Source organism: Nannobrachium achirus (assembly GCF_963921795.1).
Source record: "Nannobrachium achirus genome assembly, chromosome: 2".
Classification (NCBI taxonomy): Eukaryota; Metazoa; Chordata; class Actinopteri; order Myctophiformes; family Myctophidae; genus Nannobrachium; species Nannobrachium achirus.
The window spans coordinates 29,058,637-29,079,334 of NC_137811.1; positions in this window are offsets into that span (position 1 = coordinate 29,058,637).

A 20,698-nucleotide genomic window follows, 5' to 3' on the forward strand; every position below is an offset into this window, starting at 1 on the left:
AAAAAAGAAACTAAAACTAAAAGGTGATAGGGACACATTTGTGAGTGTGTGTGTGTGTGTGTGTGTGTGTGTGTGTGTGCGCGCTTGCGTGCATGCGTGCGTGCGTGTGTGTGTGTGTGTGTGTGTGTGTGTGTGTGTGTGTGTGTGTGTGTGTGTGTGTGTGTGTGTCAGCGTATATGCTGTAGAGGGGCATGGTGTGTGTAGACCTTGGACAGAGCAGGAGTGCTCTAAAGAGAGGGAATTTTATTTGGTTTTTCATGAAGTGCTTTTTTTTTCAATAAATACCCTGTCAACTTGCCAAGGAGGAATTCAACAACCTGTGTTTGTGTCTGTAACTACACACCCACATTAGAGTTCTCAACGGGCCTGAAAATTAAGGCCCGGCCCTAACTGGGCCCTAACTGGGCCCTAACTGGGCAAGCCCGAGGCCCTACCCGGCCCTACTAGTTAGCATACATTATAGGCCCTACCCGGCCCGAAAATGTCGGGTCGGGTCGGGTGGTCGGGTCTAGCACAGAGTAATGGTAATAAAATAATACAAAAAAAAAATGAGCCCGAGGTCCTACCCGGCCCTACTAATTAGCATACATTTTAGGCCCTAAATGTCGGTCGGGTTCGGGTATTGTCGGGTTCGGGCAGAATTTGAGAACTCTAACCCACATAGCTCTCATACAACTCGAGTCTGTTAAAATACCTGCATAATATACTGTAGGACAAATTGTGTATTTGATAATACAGTACATGCCTTGTTTATTTACAGTATTGTGTGTCCTGCATATCATTTCTGTTATGTTATAGAAATGTTATTTTTCCCTTTTTTCAGCCAGGGAAAGCAGTAGTAGTAGGCCTATAAGGAAGTAATTATGAGAAAGAATTGTGCTCTGATATTATTTCCCCTCTTCAACTACCTACACGTAAGCCCAATATACTTTGTTTTATGATGAATATTAAAACTTGACTATCTAAAAGCTCAGAACTGTGTTGATCATAATTTCAATATAAAAATACACTATACCGATGGAATCATGTGAGGACTAAATCAGTCTTGTCAATCATCCAATATATCCTTTGATATCCACCGCCCTTTACACACTGATACACACTGATGTGTGTCTGTAACTACACACCTACATAGCTCTCATACAACTCAAGTCTGTTAAAATACCTCATAATATACACTGTATGACAGAAGACAAATTGTGTATTTGATAATACAATACATGCCTTGTTTATTTACAGTATCGTGTGTCCTGCATATCATTTCTGTTATGTTATTGAAATAACGAGAACACAATGTCAGGATTATGTGTTTCCATTTCTGCTGTAGAATCAGGTTTATATAAGAAGAAGAATCATCACAATAAAGAGCATCAACTCTTATATATTTTTTTATTCATAGCAAATACAATTGCAAAGAAGGTGCGGGTGAAAGCTTTATATTGTTTCCATCCCTGTGTAAAGTCCAACAACAAGTACTTTCTATAATTGTACTGCATTGATGATGACAATGACATACAACTTATAGTACCGGTATATCCTGTATTTTCTTTTCCCTTTTTTCAGCCAGGGTAAGCAATCATCCTAATTACACAATCAGACACAGACATATCACTTATACAGACAGGGGGATCAATGATCAAGTATTGTTATGTATATATCTTGATGTATACTGTATGTAAATTCTCTGCCAGTGTCATTCACTGTGGTGTGAATATAGGCTACTTGATAATATTATATACATTATATAAAGCATACTGTATATTTTGTTGTGTGTTTTATTACAATTGACCGCTGACAACTATATTATTGTAATTAATATTAATTCAAAGTACATGACAATGAAGCACATGGTTTGAGTATTGTGATTATTCATAATATTTTTATTGGCATTATGGTGTTGGAGTGAAACTACGGTATGAGTTCTGTTATATTTATTAAAATTACAATATCCATCATAATGCAGTGTCTGTATTACATATTGTCATAAACACATTTAAAAAGTAGAATTTCAACTAAATAACTTAGGGTAACTTTATTCTTTTTTATGTACGTTTTATAGTATGCGTGAAATGAAGGGGGACATTTATGAAGAAATCAGCAAAAATACTACAATGAATAAGAGCTACTCAAGGTATTAGTTTGATTGATAAATCAAATGGATGACATGAAAAGCCAGAGGCTTGTTCCCATTGTGATCCATTCAAATTTCAACATCGAAAACAACAGAACGAAAAACAAAAGTGCAACAAAAAACAACACAAAAATAAATATACGGTTTAAACTCATGATCACAGTTTCAATTCATGATAACAATTTCAGGATGATCACTGAGTAAAAGATGTGCAGGGGGGAAAAGTGTGCAGGTAAAGTGGGCTTAGCAACCAGTCGATCCTCCTTTGTGATTTGTTGACAGTTTATCGGTCATGACTGTTGGCGACCAGCCTTTTTTGGGGAGAAAATAGACCATTACAAAGGCATGGATAGTAACAGTACATGTTTTGTATGTCTTGTTTGCACATTAATCCAATTCCTTTATATTTGTATTATATGATAATAGGTTGACCTTATTATTGACAATCATTGGCACCAGGCAAAGTAGCACTTACAAATATGTTTGATCCATTTGATTCCACATGTGTATATATTAGCGTAAAAAGTGGATATAAGACATTGTATTGTAATTTAGCTTATGAATGCTCTCCTTTTCACTCTTAGATTACTCACCAGTTCCTTCATTTATAGACCAAATACTCATCGACTTTGTCCTGTTTCCTCTTGCATTTCTGAATAGTTCTCATATACAGGTATATGTGTACCTTCGTTCTCATATACATGTTCATCTTCAGATTCTAAACAGGATACAATGACTTGACTTGACTTGTAACCAAAGGAAACCAAAAAGAAACAGCTTTGCTGGTATTTGTGCTCTCTCACACATCGAACACATTAAGAAGCGTTGTCTAACTGTCATGTTCATCTCATAGAACAATAGATTATAATATCATTTAATGGTGTGGAATCACATGTTAATATACTGAATAGTTTTTCTATACATGCTCATTCATTCCGTAATCATTGCTCTAGTGTTTCTTCAGTATCAGGGGTCTCCCATCTTTCCAGCTCTATAGTAAAACATTTACATGTTCAGGTGGGTTACACATTTTAATCCAATCAGGAGTGACAGAGTGACACATTATCAGCTTGTGTTCAAGTTCCATTTTTGTCTGCTCATTTATTTGTTTCATCATGTGCAATTTCAACTTTATCCTGTAGTTTATCCTGTAATTATGAGTTCTCGCTCCTGGTTTGATGAAATTGGTATTCTGACCTGAAAAGGCTTTTTCTCGAGAGCTAGATCCCTGCTGTTGAATAAACACTCTAGCAATGATTGCTATAGAGCTATTTAACATATATTTTCACAAATACATGTCACCTACAGACCTGTCACCTGCAATATATTAGTAGCTGAATAATCACCACCACTAGTTTGTCTCTGTTCTGCTACAAATCACACTTTAAAAGGTGCTTTCATGCTCGATCACCTGCAGTGAGTCACCCACATGTTCAACACAGGTTAGAAAATGTATGAATTATCACCTAAATGGACACATAGATGTGGATGCATACTGAAACAGTAGGCTACTCTTCCACTCTAGAGGGAGAGAGACAGACAGCTAAAGAACTATGGCAAGTCCTGACTCCCAAGGAGAAAACTACAGTTATGTCAAAACAAAATGTGTCTGCACATTGCTCAATACAAAACTATAGAAAGACAAAGTTGAATTTGCCCCAGGCTGACATGATGTGAGAGTGAAATCACCTAGAGAACAGGATTTTTGAAGATATACAAAATAAAATATTTAAACGGAGAAGAATATGCTGGTTGGATAATACTGACCTCTAGGATTTTGTGCATCACTGGTCCTGCTTGGGTCACAGGCCTTCCTTTTGAATAGTAAAACACTGTTAAGATGGCAGATAGCTAAAATTGTGCTACTCATAAAATAAATCAATAGTATAGCATAGTAAGCAGACATAATTCACACACACCGCCATTTGTAACATAATTTTAATACCTCTTTATCCTTAGAATCAAGAACCCCAGAACTATCACAGCTATAAAACATGCAGATGTTATACCAGCAGCCCCAGCAGCTGAAATGTCACCATTTGGATGTGGATCTGAAAGACCTAATAATGCAAGAGGAGAAGCTTCATAAACAAAACAGACATTATGTTGTGGTTTTGACTACCCATACAGTAATTAGTCTTGCGTAGCCAGACGATCAGAGATCTCCGCATAGTAATAGGTCTGGTGACTTCTACAGTAAATTCAATGAACTGTGAGATCCAATGCACCAATGTCATCTAAAATAACATAACCTTTTACATGCAAATCTATTCTAAAATGTGCAGCGCCTACAAATGCAATTGAACCTTACCTTTAACAGATAGCTGGTGGACAATGGATTCGGATGTTTTTCCAGTAGCATAATTCTTAGCTCTGCATTTGTAATCCCCACTGTCAGGGAATTCAGCTGTCTTCTCGAGTACATTAGAAGAATACTCTTCCAAGTTTGTTCCATTGTGTTTCCAGTGGTAACTTGGATCTGGTACTGACTCAGCAGAACACTCTAACCTTAACGGCTGTCCCACCTCTATTTCAGTTTTACCACTGATTTTAACATTGTCTGGTCCATCTGAAACACAGATATGAAATATAGGCTAAAGGTGTAATATGTTATGGTCAATGTTTCAGGATGAGTATATAACCAACACAGATCTAGGCCTAATACACATACATAATTTTTGAGAATATGAAAAAAGAAACAATAAATAATGAATCCTACTTTAAAGGGCCTTTACTGCATGTTTTTTGTGAGGGTACCTACTATACCCTAGGGGACACGGGGAGAACATGCAAACTCCACACAGAAAGGCCCTTGCGCCAACCCCACCTAAGGTATAGAGAACACACCCTCAACGCCCACAGTGTGCCCTGGCGGGAATCAAACTCGGGACCTTCTAGCTGTGAGGTGACAGCAAAACCGACTGCGACACTGTGCCCCATTTATAAGTTAGCTTAAGTATAACTAGAAAGGTGTGCTCCTCGGAGTGGTTCCAGACTACCATTACTACTATACAACTAACTTGACACTGAGCACTGAACTCCTTTAGGTCCTCAGCCATGTGCATGCAGATAAGTGAACTACAGACACACACAAACTACATTTTCTGTCATTTATAGTTAGATATACCAGTGAAAAATTATATTTAAAAAATAAACTACCGGTGACATCATCATTAGGCAGGTATTCTTTTTTTTTAAACACAAGCACAAAGGCTTCCATTATAGCATTGCAACTTTCCAGGAATAGGAATCCTGACATTTCTATTAGCTTGGATCCCATCGATGATGTCACTGATGGGCAGGTTTCTGTACTGTCCAGCCCTCCTCTGAGAAAATCGTACCATATTATAATTAGCGTTAGTGAGGACCAATTATATGAAGATTGAAAATGGGTGAAGTTGTCCTTTAAGTCTGTTTAATAATTATAAGACTTGCTATCAATCACTCAGAAAACCAGCTCACTGAATGGCACTTACAGTTCACAGTCATGTTGTATCTGGCCTCATCAGAGCTTATAGGGTTACTGACTGTGCACAAGTATTCTCCACTGTCTGTTCTCTTCACAGCACTGAAGGACAACACTCTGTTATTGTCATGAAAAGAGATGCCATCACTAGGGGTCAGAAGTTGGTCATTCTTCTTCCAGTCTCTTGTAGGGATGGATCCTTCAGCATCACAGGTCATGTTGACTGACATACCCTCCTCAACTGGTTGGACTGTTGATGGTGTGATAACTGCACCAGATATCTTCTCTGTCAATGAAACAATTTGATCTTTTAGGTACAGTTTCTTTGTTTTGTATTCTTTGGCAAAACTATTAATTAACTGTGATTTTGGATATGTCCTGTAGGGTAATTTGTACACAACATACAGTAGGAGTCAACAATATGGAATATCACAATATTGTGATTACCATCTAAGTCCACTTTTTGGAAATCAAAACAAAAAGTCTTCTATGTACTAACCATTCCACAGGCACTAGCTACGCATCCAATGTCTATAATGCATTATGATCACACTTATTATGCCTTCAAATCTGCTTATAACACCATACAAAAACATGCAGTAATCCTGTTCTATAATGCCTCCCCCTGGCCAGCCAGGGCGCCTGATTGAGGGGAAAGGAACTGGTTGGAATAACGTGTTCCTTCCACGCGCTACGTCCAACCGGGGAAGCTCCCCCCTGTCAAGTGATAAGAAGCGGCTTGTCACTCCTCATGCACTGAAGGAAGCATGAGCTCAGTTCGGGGCTCTCCCCCAGGCAGAGCCCAGGATTACAGCTTAAGGGCCATTTATAGTTACGTATGGTTGATTTTGTGTACGTTTTTGGGTGAGACAGTACGTACGGTAGATACGTCAACATGCATAGTTCCTCTACGCGTTATTTATGTGCCGACCCGCTCTCCGCTCCAATTCTGCTCCCGTTGGGGCCGCGCGCCACATGGAGGGGGTCTTCTGCACAGCACACACGTGTAACCGAAGCATTTTTAGCCAAAATATGTAGAACCACAGAATTCCTTGACCCGTGATGTTTTGTAACAGTCTGGACTGGTTCTGCAGCTGCTGTCCGTCAGCAACATTATCGCGGTAAATCAAATGCAACTCCGCAAGGGTACAGATTTAACCACCCGGACTGAGTAAAAATAACAAAACACAGTGCACTGCACCCATCTCGCTTTTGGAGGAGAGGCGGTGTGAGTGTGTGTGCGCGCGCGTTTGTGTGTATGTATTCTCATGCCAATACAGCCGTTTGAGCCTGTGAGGAGTGAGACGTCTTCTTCACCAGTGGTTGCAATGACGTTCCTTTTTTACCGTTTCTTTCTAAATTATATTTCTTGTTGGGACACATAGTTTCAGAACCGCTGTCATAAGTAATTTTCCTCACTACTGCCACGGTTGACAAAAGTTCGCCACGGGTAGTTCAAACGTACGTACGTTTTTATCGGTTTTAATCCGTCAGGTTGAGTGTTGTCCGTAAGGTTACGGAGACAGACAATTACGTCCGGATCAAATCACTCTCCCCCTCCGTTTCTTGTGTATTCCTGCGGTCCTTATGTATTACTATGCATGCTACTTTAGCCCCCACACACACACACACACACACACACACTCATAGGCACCCCCCCCTCTCTCTCTCTCACACACACACACACACACACACACACACACACACACACACACACACACACACACACACACACACACACACACACACACACACACACACACCACCGCTCACTTCAAACTTGGGGTTGATTTTCTTTATTTATTATACTGAAGAAAATGAACTTTTACACAATATTCTATTTTTAAAATGGATCTGTATACACACATGCACGCAGGCACGCACACACATACACACACACACACAGATACCGTGCGTACATGCGTGCGTGCGTGCGTGCGTGCGTGCGTGCGTGCATGCGTGCGTGCGTGCGTGCGTGCGTGCGCACGCGTGTACATACTGTATATACCGGTACATACAATTACCAACTACACTTTTGTGCCAAAATCAGTAAACTGGGTGTCACTTAATATTTCAAAATGAAACATGAATTCCTGTTGAATATCAACAAAATAAAAAGTATCTACTTACCGATGTTCTTCAGTGTGGTCTGTCCTTCCATAATAGTTCCACCATCTTGTGTAACAATGACACTGTATTCTCCATCGTCATTAAGAGTCAGATGTCTGAGCTCCAGGGATCCAGTATATATGAACAAGGTGATCCTGTCTTCATATCCTGGTGCAGTTACATTTGAACTAGTTGAGGCTATTATTACCGTCCTATGGTTTGTGGTATTTATAAAAGTCCAGATTACTGTATATAATGGTTTGTCATGTGGAGTTATTGTTGTGTTGAGTGTCACACTCCCTCCCAATTCTCCATACAGATTGTCCTCAGGTAGAACTCCTGCTCCATGGCTTAAACCTAGAGGAAATAGTTAAAGGTTTAGACAGGATTCTGATAAAGTGTAAATAAATGTAACATGAGCTTTTGGGACAATCTTTACCTTTGCATTACAACTACCAAATCAAAATTCTGATGTAAATGAGCATATAGTAGTAGTTGTTCACATACTGCATGCATTGCTGGCCTAATTTAATCTTTTAAAAAAAGTCAGAAGGTTTAAGTTCATTGTAATAGAAGATACAAATATTTGGTAGTCGGTAGGGCATCTTAAATTGTCAAACAATATTACAACATACGTTTCTTCCTCACCTGAGAGCAATGCCAAGAAGTAGAAGGTCACCACATACATTTCCATTTTATTCTGTATCAGTTTTGTGTGATACAGAAAGGACTGAGCTAACGTACGTGATGTTGATCCTCACAGTTAGTATGAGGAAGTAGTGATCCCTGGTATTTCCCCTAATCAACTAGTGTCTGTAGCCCTTAAGTGATAAGCTCAGAACTGAGCTTATCATAGTTTCATTATAATAATACACAGATGTAATTATGTGATCTGTGTTTTTATTCCATATATCCACTGATATCTGCCTAAACACTGATTCAAAGAAGACATCAGCCATTGTGCTGTTGACATGATCATACTGATCACATTCTAGACGGCCGCATAGCCTATTCATTGTATTGTCTGATCGCCGACACTTGCAAAATTGTTTACTCATCAAAATCTTGAGAACTCACTATAGTGACCTAATTGTGAGGTTAATCAGTAACACAAAAGAGAACAGGTGATAAGGCCAAAATTATGTTCCTAAAAATGGATGACAGATTAGGCAGTAAAAATGTTCTGCATTCCAGTGTAGATGGGTGGGTGACGTGACGTAGCGTTTTCGCTGTCCTCGGTGTCAAACATGTATAAATAAAAAATATATTTGTCAAAAACCTTCTGAATATTGTGCAGGACATTAAGCTTTATGTGAACTTACTCAAGATTAAAACATTTCATTCCTCATTTCTTCAGAATCTTCAACCAAACATGGTAAATGTCATCTGGTGTGACTGTCCCGACCTTGTTTCTCAAAGTGGGAACTTGAATAAAACTAAGAAAAATAATTGCTAAAATTCATTTAAAAATGAATTTAGGCAAAAAAGAATGTCTATTTGTGAGCCTATATCTTTTCAAAGTCCAAGCATAATGTTTTCAGTCATTTCTGATCAAAAAGATTTTGTCCCCCAAACCAAAATCATCTGGTGTGACACTAGTTTGGAAAAATTAAACAGGCAATAATTTGGACACCTACTGGGCTAGAGAGGTCCTTCTTCTGTAAGGCTATTCAGCACTCCCAGCACAACTGCAAGACAGGTGTCTGAGGTGAGTTATGATTTTAACATTTTCATGAAATGCCATCTTGTTGAAACTTTGACAAGTGTGGCACTTCTGGATGTCATCTGGTGTGACACCTTTTTCATTAATAAAGCAAAAGTTATTTGAAACTTTGGTCATAATTACATGTAAATCTAGGTTGTTTTGTTATAGCTAGCATGTTGTTAGCATGCTAATGTGTACCTGGTAGCCTCAAGGTAGTCCTAAATGCAGAAAACGTCATCTGGTGTGACACTTCGTCATCTGGTGTGACATATCTGCTTGTCACGCCAGATGACTTGATTGTCACACCAGATGATATATACTGTATTTTCCTACAGACATAACAATAAATAACAAGTCCCATGTTTCTTTTGTCCATTTAAAACATTTTAACATGTTTAAAACAACGTTTTAAACATTTTTACATAATTTAATTTAGCTTCATTCGGTGATACAGCAAATTCATCAGACAGAGCAGAAACCCCTTCACAGAAACCTAAACCTTATATTGTGGTAACACTTTATAATAACTATCCGTTATAAGCAGTTAATATAAGACACTTGACAACAGAAAATGGGTGGTACAGAAAATGTGATTTTATTATTTCCAAAATACACAAACATGGAGAACTCACTGATGTGTTCAACCAGAGGCTCAGTGCGATTGCAAGTCATCAGCTCAACTGGCTTCATCAGGTGAAGCAGTTCAGACACATCAAGGAGAGCATCCAACCCAATGAAATGGTCTTGCATATAGACTTTTCTGAGAACTATGCATGTAAACTAAACACAGAGATTCAGGCGTTTCATTTTGGTGGCAATAGGCAGCAGGCAACAGTGCATACCGGAGTTGCCTACTCAGTCAGTGGCTCCCAGTGCTATGCCACCATTTCACAGTCCTTACGCCATGATGAGCGTGCTGTGTGGGCACACATCAAGCCAGTTATTGATGATTTCCGAGGAAAACAAGACAATGCAATTGACACCCTGCATGTCCTCAGTGATGGGCCAGCAACCCAGTACCGGAATCGCACAAACTGCTTCCTCATGAGCAGCATTCCTTATACATGGGGATTCAAGAGGGTCACCTGGAACTTTTCAGAGCGTTCCCATGGAAAGGGCGCACCTGATGGTGTGGGAGGGGTGCTGAAGCGTAAGGCAGACATGTATGTCCTCGGAGGCAGTGACCTACAAACACCGAGGGATCTGTGTGAGTATTTACAGAAGTCCTCTGAAAAAGTCACTGTCATGTGGATCGAAGAAGAGAAGATATCCAACATGGATGAAATGGTCCCTCCATCAGTGCGTCCAGTGACTGGCATCAGCACTACGCACCAGGTTCTTTCTATCTTCCCGGGAAAGATAGTTTACAGAGACCTGAGTTGTTTCTGCCAGTTTCCTCAGATCTGCACCTGTCACAACCCACGGAAATTACAGTTCGACCAAGTCTCCAGGGCTGAGGTGCCAGGTGACAAGACAAGTGATGAGTAAGTATAACTAAATCATTCTCTTTGCCAATTTTATGATACCTGTAATTGTACCTGTTTAATGACAATAAAGTAACTTATGTCATCCATTCATTCCTTTTCTTCCTTAACTAAGTGGTGGCCCATCTGCGGAACTGCCCCCTTCCCAGGTCAGCTGCAGGCCCAAAACAGCTTCCGGAGCTCAGTGAGTATAACATACTTGGCAAACTTGAGGACTTGCTAGTAATTACATTTTACTACTAAAAACAATCTACCTGACAAATAAATTACATTTAAATGTCTCCTCCTGAAGGTCTTCTACTCAGGTGCTGGACACAAGTGCATCTATTGGAGAGGCCCAAGCTGAGGATTCAGACACCTCCTCAGATGAATACACACAAGGACAGTTTGTCATAATCAAATATGAGGGAAAGCCATATGTGGGGCAGATTGTTACCATTAATAAGGAGGGGCTAGAGATAAACTGCATGAATCAACTTGGAAAAATGAAAAATGGTTTTGTCTGGCCAAAGGGGCGAGACTGCATTTTCTACAAAGAGCAGGAAGTTGTCTGTGGCATAGCAGAACCGCAACAGGGCAAACGGTTTGCTACCCTCACCAAATGTGACTGGCTGATGTACAATACAGTCTAAATGTCTATACCCTCACCAAATGTGACTGGCTGATGTACAATGCAGTCTAAATGTCTATTCTAATCTAATCTAATACTTTTGTACTTTCACTCACTGGACTGGACAATGAGGTAAGGTAGGACCCGAGACAAACATAGCGAAAATAGCTGATCTACAAGCTCTCAACGCATTGTGCTGCGAGAGCTTGTAGATCAGCTATTTTCGGAGTTGCACAACCCAGCACTCTTTAGCTAGTGGAGATGTGGTGTAACGACATGATTCGTAAATAAATTTGTTCAACTCAAAATGCTGTGTTCAAGTTCAGGAGACTTCGGAAAAAAGTAATACACCTGAATGCTGAGTTGTTTCCAATAATTGGTGTTAATAAAATGTTGCCTTGGCTCCCAGTGTGGCTATGCACCTTATTGTCTCTTTAAGATCCTTCTGCCGTGGGCCGGCAGAAGACTTAGGTGTGCGTAGCATTCCTGTGCACATCCTCATCATCCATCTACTACTACAATTCTTTGTTATCCTATGTTAAGGCCCAACAATACTATCCTGTTCAGAAATATTAAGGCCATGTTATTTAATGTTAAAGCAATTTTACTGTTGCTGTTTTTCCTGGGTAATTGTTTAATCAATCAGTAAAGTTCAGTACTCACTAATAGGTAGGTTAAAACACAGTTTGCTTTGACACATGAAGATATGGTCATCTGGTGTGACACTAAGTCATCTGGTGTGACATTCCAAATAGTGAGAAATCATACCTTTATTAATGATGAAACCGAAAAAATGTGTATGGTTTACATAGAAAATAGTATCAGGAAGAGTCACAAATATTTGTGTAATTTTAAAGAAAGTTTTTGTCAGAATAAAATTAAAATATGTTGAAAGATCGACAACATGGGCCTCACACAGAGTGTTGATTATGAAAAAAATATACAGATTCAATTAATTTTCACAAAACTATAGTGGATCACAGGTTAGTTATGATAAAGGACTTTGATAAAGTGAGTAACTTAAGAAAGGTGTACTCCATTTTCATTTTATGAACAATTATTGTCATGTCACACCAGATGACGGTTTTAGGCACAAGTACAACAAACTGCTCAATAAAGTCTGATTCCAATAAAATATCTAAAAACAAAATGTGTTTCCATAAAGTTGAGAGTGAGTAAAACAAAAGTAAAAAAAATGTATGCCTGCTATTTAAAGTTTTTTAAAAAACATGTTTTTTGGGGCGTCACGTCACTGACCCAGCTGCTATTAGTAAGACGCCTCAGGGCGACAAGCGCCACAGTGACGTGGACGTCAGGGATGTGGACATGTGGATATATGGGCATAAAGTTCCCCCTGGAATCACAGGGATCTCTCTAGCAAGGCATCATTAATATTGATGACATCAGGGAACTCAATATATGGGCATAAGGCATTCTGTTTGTGTGACAACACAGTGACATCAGAGCATGATGACATCATGATGACACATTTTTACGGTCTATAGGTTTGCCCATAGACCGTAAAAATGTGTACACGTCCATCTACACGCAGACAAGCTGTGACATTTCTCATGGTAAACTGCGACCTTTGGTAACTACATTATGTATGGAAATCATCTTTGTCCAAATCAGATGTAAAATAATAAACAAAAGAACAAAACAAGGTGCAAACAACCTTACAACGTTTTGACCAACAAGTGGCTTCCCTTTCTAGTTCAAATAAATACACAAGTACATTTTATATTAACAACTAACCTTTCATTACTATAACATCATTGTCTCTTGAGGCAAATGTAAAGCATTTGGAAAAGCAAAATATACACATTAGCAAACATAAATAAATGAAAAATGTGACACAAATATCTGTTGGCCTATAATGATGTAGAAGAAGAAAAAAAAATCAATCATCATATATATATATATATATATATATATATATATAGGCTACATACATACATACATACATACATACATACATATACATACATACATACACAGGCAACTAACTGTTCCAGCCTGGTGGAGATTGTGGCGCCAATACACCACTAGATGGTGAGATAGTGCAGAGTTTGGAATTGCTGAAGTCGGCAGGTGCACTGGAGGCAGTGCCACGAATGAGCAATGCAAGGTGTCCAGTTATTTAATCAACACAACACGACTGTTGCTTTAATCTGTCACCTTCTGGGCTGATTGGAAGATCGTTTGAGCAATGGATTCCTTAATGGTTCTGTTACCACTATTTATGGCCTTTACAGGTAAGCTTGGATACTACTAGGATATTAGCATGCATGTCTGTTTTCATGTGTCAAAAATACTCTTCTTTAATAGCCTTTAATCTTTTAATAGGCATAGGTAAATTAAATAGAAGGCAAACTAAAAGAACGTTAGCTTACTGAAGATACTTATATCACCGAATAGGCCTGTAATAGGAAAAGTGCTGCTCCAAACTTTACTGAGAAAAAAAATTAAAGTGTAAATAAATAAATAAATAAAATAAATGTCATTACAAAATCGAATTGATCATTAGGATCAACAGATTTCCTTATGCAGATGTCAACTTTTGAATCTCTATTAGCCTATAGGCTACAAGAATCACTATAGCCTAGATATGATTTTGCTTGTCACAATTAAACAGATAGAGGCGCATACTTTCAATAAAAAAGAATATACAAGCTCACAATGTAGGCCTATTGTGATTGTTGAAAAAAGAAAAAGAAGAGGAAAACGCCTGCTAAAATGACATGTAAAAAATAGGGAGCCAGTTTTAAAGTTGATGAATGTAAAACAAGTGTCAAAACAAGTGTAATAGGCCTAAGTGAAAAACATTAAAAGGTGGAGGACATAAATTATGAATAAAAGACCTGAATTCTGACTTTGTAGTCCTATGGCTTGCAATTGCCATCCCCATATCAGGCATTGACACTAAGGCTTGCCCACCTGCCCCCGGCAGGTAAATAAAACTTTGGGGCAGGTGAACTTTGCTTTCAGGTTGCCCGACTGGGCAATTGCTCATTTTGAGAGGGGACACGACCGTCTATAAACAACACAAGATATCTGTCTATAAACACCTGAACGTGGCCATATAAAAATATATAAAAATGACAAAGTGTGAAACCATAGCTATCATAACTACCTAGGTATTTAGATTTGGAGGTATTGAGGTATGATTACAAATTGTTATTGAGTTAAATTGAGTGGTAATTAAAATCTTACCTATCATTATAATGGACGATTTACATTTTGGGCAAGTGTACATGACCTTTGGGCAAGTAGAACATGACCTGTACTTGCCCGACGGGCAAGTGCCTCTTAGACCTTAGTGTCAACCCCAAATGGTGTTGACACTAAGGTCCCCCAAATGGGGGACCTTAGTGTGGAACCCCAAATGGTGCCCCTGCAAACAGGCCTATTGAATGTATTGGTTCATAAACACTATAGATTCCCTTAAAACATTGTGTACACAATAACTTAATCTAAACCTTTAACTATCTCTAGGTTTCAGCCATGGTGCAGGAGTTCTACCACTACCAGATGCACTGCATGGAGAATTGGGAGGGAGTGTGACTCTCAACACAACAATACCTCCACAAGACAAACCATTCTATACAGTAAGCTGGGCTTTTATAAATACCACAAACGATAGGACGGTAATAATAACCTCAACTACTACAAATAAAACTGCACCAGGATATGAAGACAGGATCACCTTGTTCTTATATACTGGATCCCTGGAGCTCAGACATCTGACTCTTAATGACGATGGAGAATACAGTGTCAGTGTTACACAAGATGGTGGAACTACTATGGTAGGACAGACCACACTGAAGAACATCGGTAAGTAGATACTGTTTATGTTGTTGATATTCAACAGGAATTCATGTTTCATTCCAAAATAATGTATGCAGTAGGCCACCTACTGAGAAAGTGACACCAAAATAATTAAATATTGTTCAAAAAGGATAATGCCATACTGGAATCTGTTTTACTGTGCCAAGTTACAAACAGCAAGGGAAATGTCCTCCAAAAAACTATTTAACATCACAGGTGATTCATGATCTTGAAAAATGTCTGTGAATCTGTCTATTAATAACTGTCTCATGTATGCCTAAAGGGTACTTGATTATATGAATTTCACCTCCAGGGTTCTTATGTAACTCAAATGGATGCTTGTCTCTGTTGTATGATCATTTGATCACAATTTTTGCAATGGAAGCCACTTCAGTTTTCAGACTCTTTGGACATAGCTGGATTCAAATGCTTCCTGAATTTTCATTATGCAGATATTCTTATATGGATTTCAAACACTGAATGACTGAATGCTTTGTCACCCAAGTTGTGTTAACTTGGGGACAGTGCCACAGTAACAAGGCAAAAGACTCCTTTAATTTTCATCTTCTAGGCTACAGTATTCACTATTTAGATATTTGATATTCATTTTATCAGAAACGCCTCATTCCTATACAAACCCATCGTACTTCAAACTTCAAATGTCACAATAATCATGATAGATTCATCAAATGCATATGTTCTGGTGACTGATATTGTCCTTCTAATGAGTGAGGGGCCGTGTTTTTTCAATTACTTTTTCATTATGTTTCTTTTATCATTTTGGGGGAAAATGTAGGGGTGAAGTCAGGTAATTTGGGCCGTCAGGTGAAGTGAGCCGCTTAAGATTTCAGCCTCCTAGCTCCTAGCCCTCCAAGGTTTAACAGCCGATGGCTACACATGTTTCTTGCCACAGCTGTACTTGACAAAAAAAAAAAAAAAAAAATTGATTTGATTGATCAATATTTTATTTGGTGGGGGGGAGCAATGCCTCAAATCCAGACTGCCAGTGGAGAACACTTGTTCAGTGCAAACTAACCTTACTTGTCAATGATAAGGTTGATACATCAATAACAATATAATATAATACAGTAAAATAATACATGTTCTGAAGGCCTTTATTAGATACTAGAAGCTCGGCCGCCCTCCGAGCGTCTAGTCGGCAGCCTGGCCAACTCGGCTTTTTTTTGTTTAAAGATGTATTTATTGACAAATATCAATATCATTATGTAATCAATGTTTCACACTCTTTTTTTATATAAACAAGACAATAAAATGAATAGAAGACAAGACAAAAGACAAAACAGAAAAGAACAAAAATAAAGACAGAAAAAACCCACTCCTCACGAACCCACCCCCCTCCCCTTTCCCGAATGGCCCACCACTACAAGTACACTCTCACTGCTCTATATCGACAAACTATAGTTATCCACAGAACCCTTTGACAAAACTCCAAACGTCGGAAAACACTGTGAAGTCAACCTATTGGGGAGTCCCGCCCTTTTATGCAAACCCCATTATGTTGTCATAGGACCTGTTTTGACCATCTGTTTGCCTGTGACCATGTATGCCCATATATGGAGATATCTGTCTGTCTGCGTCCATTTATGCCCATATGGAGATCTCTGTATCTGTCTGTCGGGCGGCCGAGCGTCTAGTTGGGGACCGGCCAACTCGGGAACAATGTAAATAGGGAATGAATGCCCCACCCTCCCGTTTATGGAGATCTCTGTATCTGTCTGTCTGTGTCCCTTTATGCCCGTATATGGAGATCTCTGTATCTGTCTGTCTGTGTCCCTTTATGCCCATTATGGAGATATCTGTATCTGTCTGTGCCTCTGACTGTGTTGCAGACACAGTGCCGGTTCAGGAAAACCCTCATGTCAGACATCAGCCCCACATACGGAGATTCCGAACCTTTCTCGCTGGTTACAGAAAACCGCATATCGGGTCGGGTCGAGGCCGGGCACTGCACTCCCGCTGCGGCGGGGAACGCGTTTGCCGAATTTGAGGCTGGTAGGACGAACGGTCCCATTATACCTGTTGTCATAGGACCCGTTGTGACTATCTGTTTGCCTGTGTCCATTTATGCCCATATATGGAGATCTCTGTATCTGTTTGTCTGCGTCCATTTCATGCCCATTTATGGAGATCTCTGTGTCTGTCTGTTAGCGTCCCTTTATGCCCATTATGGAGATCTCTGTATCTGTCTGTGCCTCTGACTGTCTTGCAGACACAGTGCTGGTCCCGGAAATACCCTGATGTCAGACATCAGCTCCGTATACGGAGATTCCGAACCTTTCGCGCCGGTTCCGGAAAACTGTGTATCGGGTCGAGTCGAGGCCGGGCACTGCACTCCCCGCTGCGGCGGGAACGCGCGTGCCTAAATCTGTGCAAACCCCATTGTACCTGTTGTCATAGGACCCGTTTTAACCATCTGTTTGCTGTGTCCATTTATGCCCATATATGGTGATATCTGTATCTGTCTGTCTGTCTGCGTCCATTTTATGCCCATATATGGAGACCTCTGCAGACACAGTCACCGGTCCCGGAAAACCCTGATGTCAGACATTAGCTCTGCATACGGAGAATCCGAACCTTTCACGCCGGTTCCGGAAACCGCGTATCAGGTCGGGTCAAGGCTGGCCACTGCACTACCTTCTGCGGCGGGGAACGCGCATGCCGAATTTGAAGCCGGTGGGACGAACGGTTCTCGAGATACGCGGATTACATACGTACACAGTACACACCCACAGAGATTTTTTTGCGTTGGTTCCTCCGGAACAGCCTGATGTCAACAATCAGCTCCACATACGGAGATTCCAAACGTTTCGCCCCTGTAGCAACTCATAATGTAATAACGGCTCATAATGTAATAAGGGCTCATAATGTAATAAAAACATGTAATAAAAACTCATAATGTAATAATCAGCTCATAATGTAATAAAAAACAAGCTCATAATGTAATAATTAAAATGTAATAAAAGCTCATAATGTAATAATCAGCTCATAATGTAATAAAAATACATTATTACATTATGAAGTTTTATTACATTATGAGCCTCCTATGTGGAGGTTCTTAATGTAACACATTATTACATTATTACATTATTGAAAAATCCATTATTACGTTATGCGCTCGTTTTTTTATTACATTATGAGCTGACTATTACATTATGAGCTTTTATTACATTTTTCTTATTACATTATTAGCCCTTATTACATTATGAGCAGTTATTACATTATGAGTTGCTACACGAATCATGTGTATCCATTGGCTGTTAAACCTTAACAGTTCTACTGCCATATTTATTATTTATTTATTTATTTGTGCTGGTGCCATCAAAAAGTAGCTTACCTTTGCAATGATATAGAAAATGATCTATGGATTGTTTCCAAACATAATCTTTTTCAATGGACACATATATCTATCTGTACTGTAGCCAAACTGACGGCAGGGGGAAGCCTTATGCAAGGAATGAATGTGAAATGGCCCTCCCCTCTTTCCGTCGTTCAGAGCATAGAAATGCATTTTCTAGATCAGGTCCACAGAATACAGCCAGGAAGTGATTTGGGACTCCATTGATGTTTACGTGTGGTGGAAATTTGAGAGCAGCGTTACGGGAGATGTTTTTTACTGTACACACCCGTGCGACCCCTCATCAGCTTACAGTGCTCAAACAAGGTAAAAGATTGAGCGTTCGTATTGGCTTTGCGCCGCCGTCAGAATTGGGACGAGCGTTAATGTTCAAAGCAGTAAAAGAGTTAATCATAAAAACACAATTCAGTATCACACATTGCTTTTTCTTAGTTTCCTAGGCCAATTACCAAAAAGCAGACCAAATTACCTGACTTACCCTAATTACCCTAATACAAAAAAAAAAAAAAAAAAGAATTGGAAAAGCATGGTAGCTGGGGAGGAGCTGTTCAAACATTATCAGCTTCGTGCACTTGGTGCAAAGTTTTAGATTTTTGGCATGGTGTTAGGTAGGGGTATAAGGTTTTCAAAAACTATCACAAACAAGTTGGGCTCGTCCCTAGTGGTCTGTTTGCAATGAATCAAATATTAGATACATCAGTATATTGTAGACCACTAGGGGGCAAGCCCAACTTGTTCGTGATGGTTTTTGAAAGCCTTATACCCATACCTAACACCATGCCAAAATTCTAATGCTAGATACAAAGTGCATATTTGTTATGAATTTATACACATTAAAACCCAGTTTCTAGGCATTATTAGCTCCCGGCAGCCACCGTGGACGCCATCTTGAAAATGTTGCCTTTCTGTTAGTTATTTCTTCCTAAACTTTTGGTAGGCTATGTTGTTTATCATACCCAATAGTAACAGAATCCATTGGAAATGTTCTTTTATCAATTATTTGGGGTTTCAACCATATACTGACCAATCTACTATTGAATTCATTGGAAACCGACCACTAGGGGGCAAGCCCAACTTGTTTGCGATGGTTTTTGAAAACCATGCCAAAATTCAAAAAACTAGTTTTACCAGGTGCCGATTTTTTATGAATTTCTACACATTAAAACACAGTTTATAGACATGTTTAGCTCCTGCATGCAGCCATCATGGACGCCATCTTGAAAATGATGCCTTTCCGGTAGTTATCTTTCCTGAATTCTTAGTATGTTGTTTATCATACCCAATAGTAATGGAATCCATTGAAAAATCTCTTTTATCAATTATTTGGGGTTTCAACCACATGTATCTAATATTTGATACATTGCAAACAGACCACTAGGGGGCGAGCCCAACTTGTTTGCGATGGTTTTTGAAAACCTTATACCCATACCTAACACCATAACAAAAATCTAAAACTTTGCACCAAGTGCACAAACTTTCCCACTAAACAACTTATACTAGACGTCTAAGTTTATACGTATAAAAAATGGTCTACCAGAGGTATAGATATGCAAGTTTTTTAGACGTCTAAACTTAGACTAGACGTCTAATATACGTCTAATAGACGTATAAGTTTATACCTGGGTCTAAATTTAGACGTCTAATAGACGTCTATATTTAGACCTTAACGGCCGGCAAAAGTAGTGAAGAACTGACCTTAACGGCCGTCAAAAGTAGAGAAAAACTGATGCCTCTGGTGCTTGAGTTCTGTTCTGATGCTCTGCATTTTCTCACTACTTTTGACCCAGGTATAAACTTAGAAAAAAAATCAAACCTCGGTTCGAAGTGGAGCGGTGAATTTGAGCAGCTGTACCCTATGTGAGTGAGTGAGTGAGTGAGTGAGTGAGTAAACTGTGCCTGTGAGTGAGTGGTGAGTGTGCCTGGCCTGCACAAAACAGCGCCCCTCCTTTAACTAGTGTGTTGTGTGTGGCCACTCAAGGTATTGCCAGG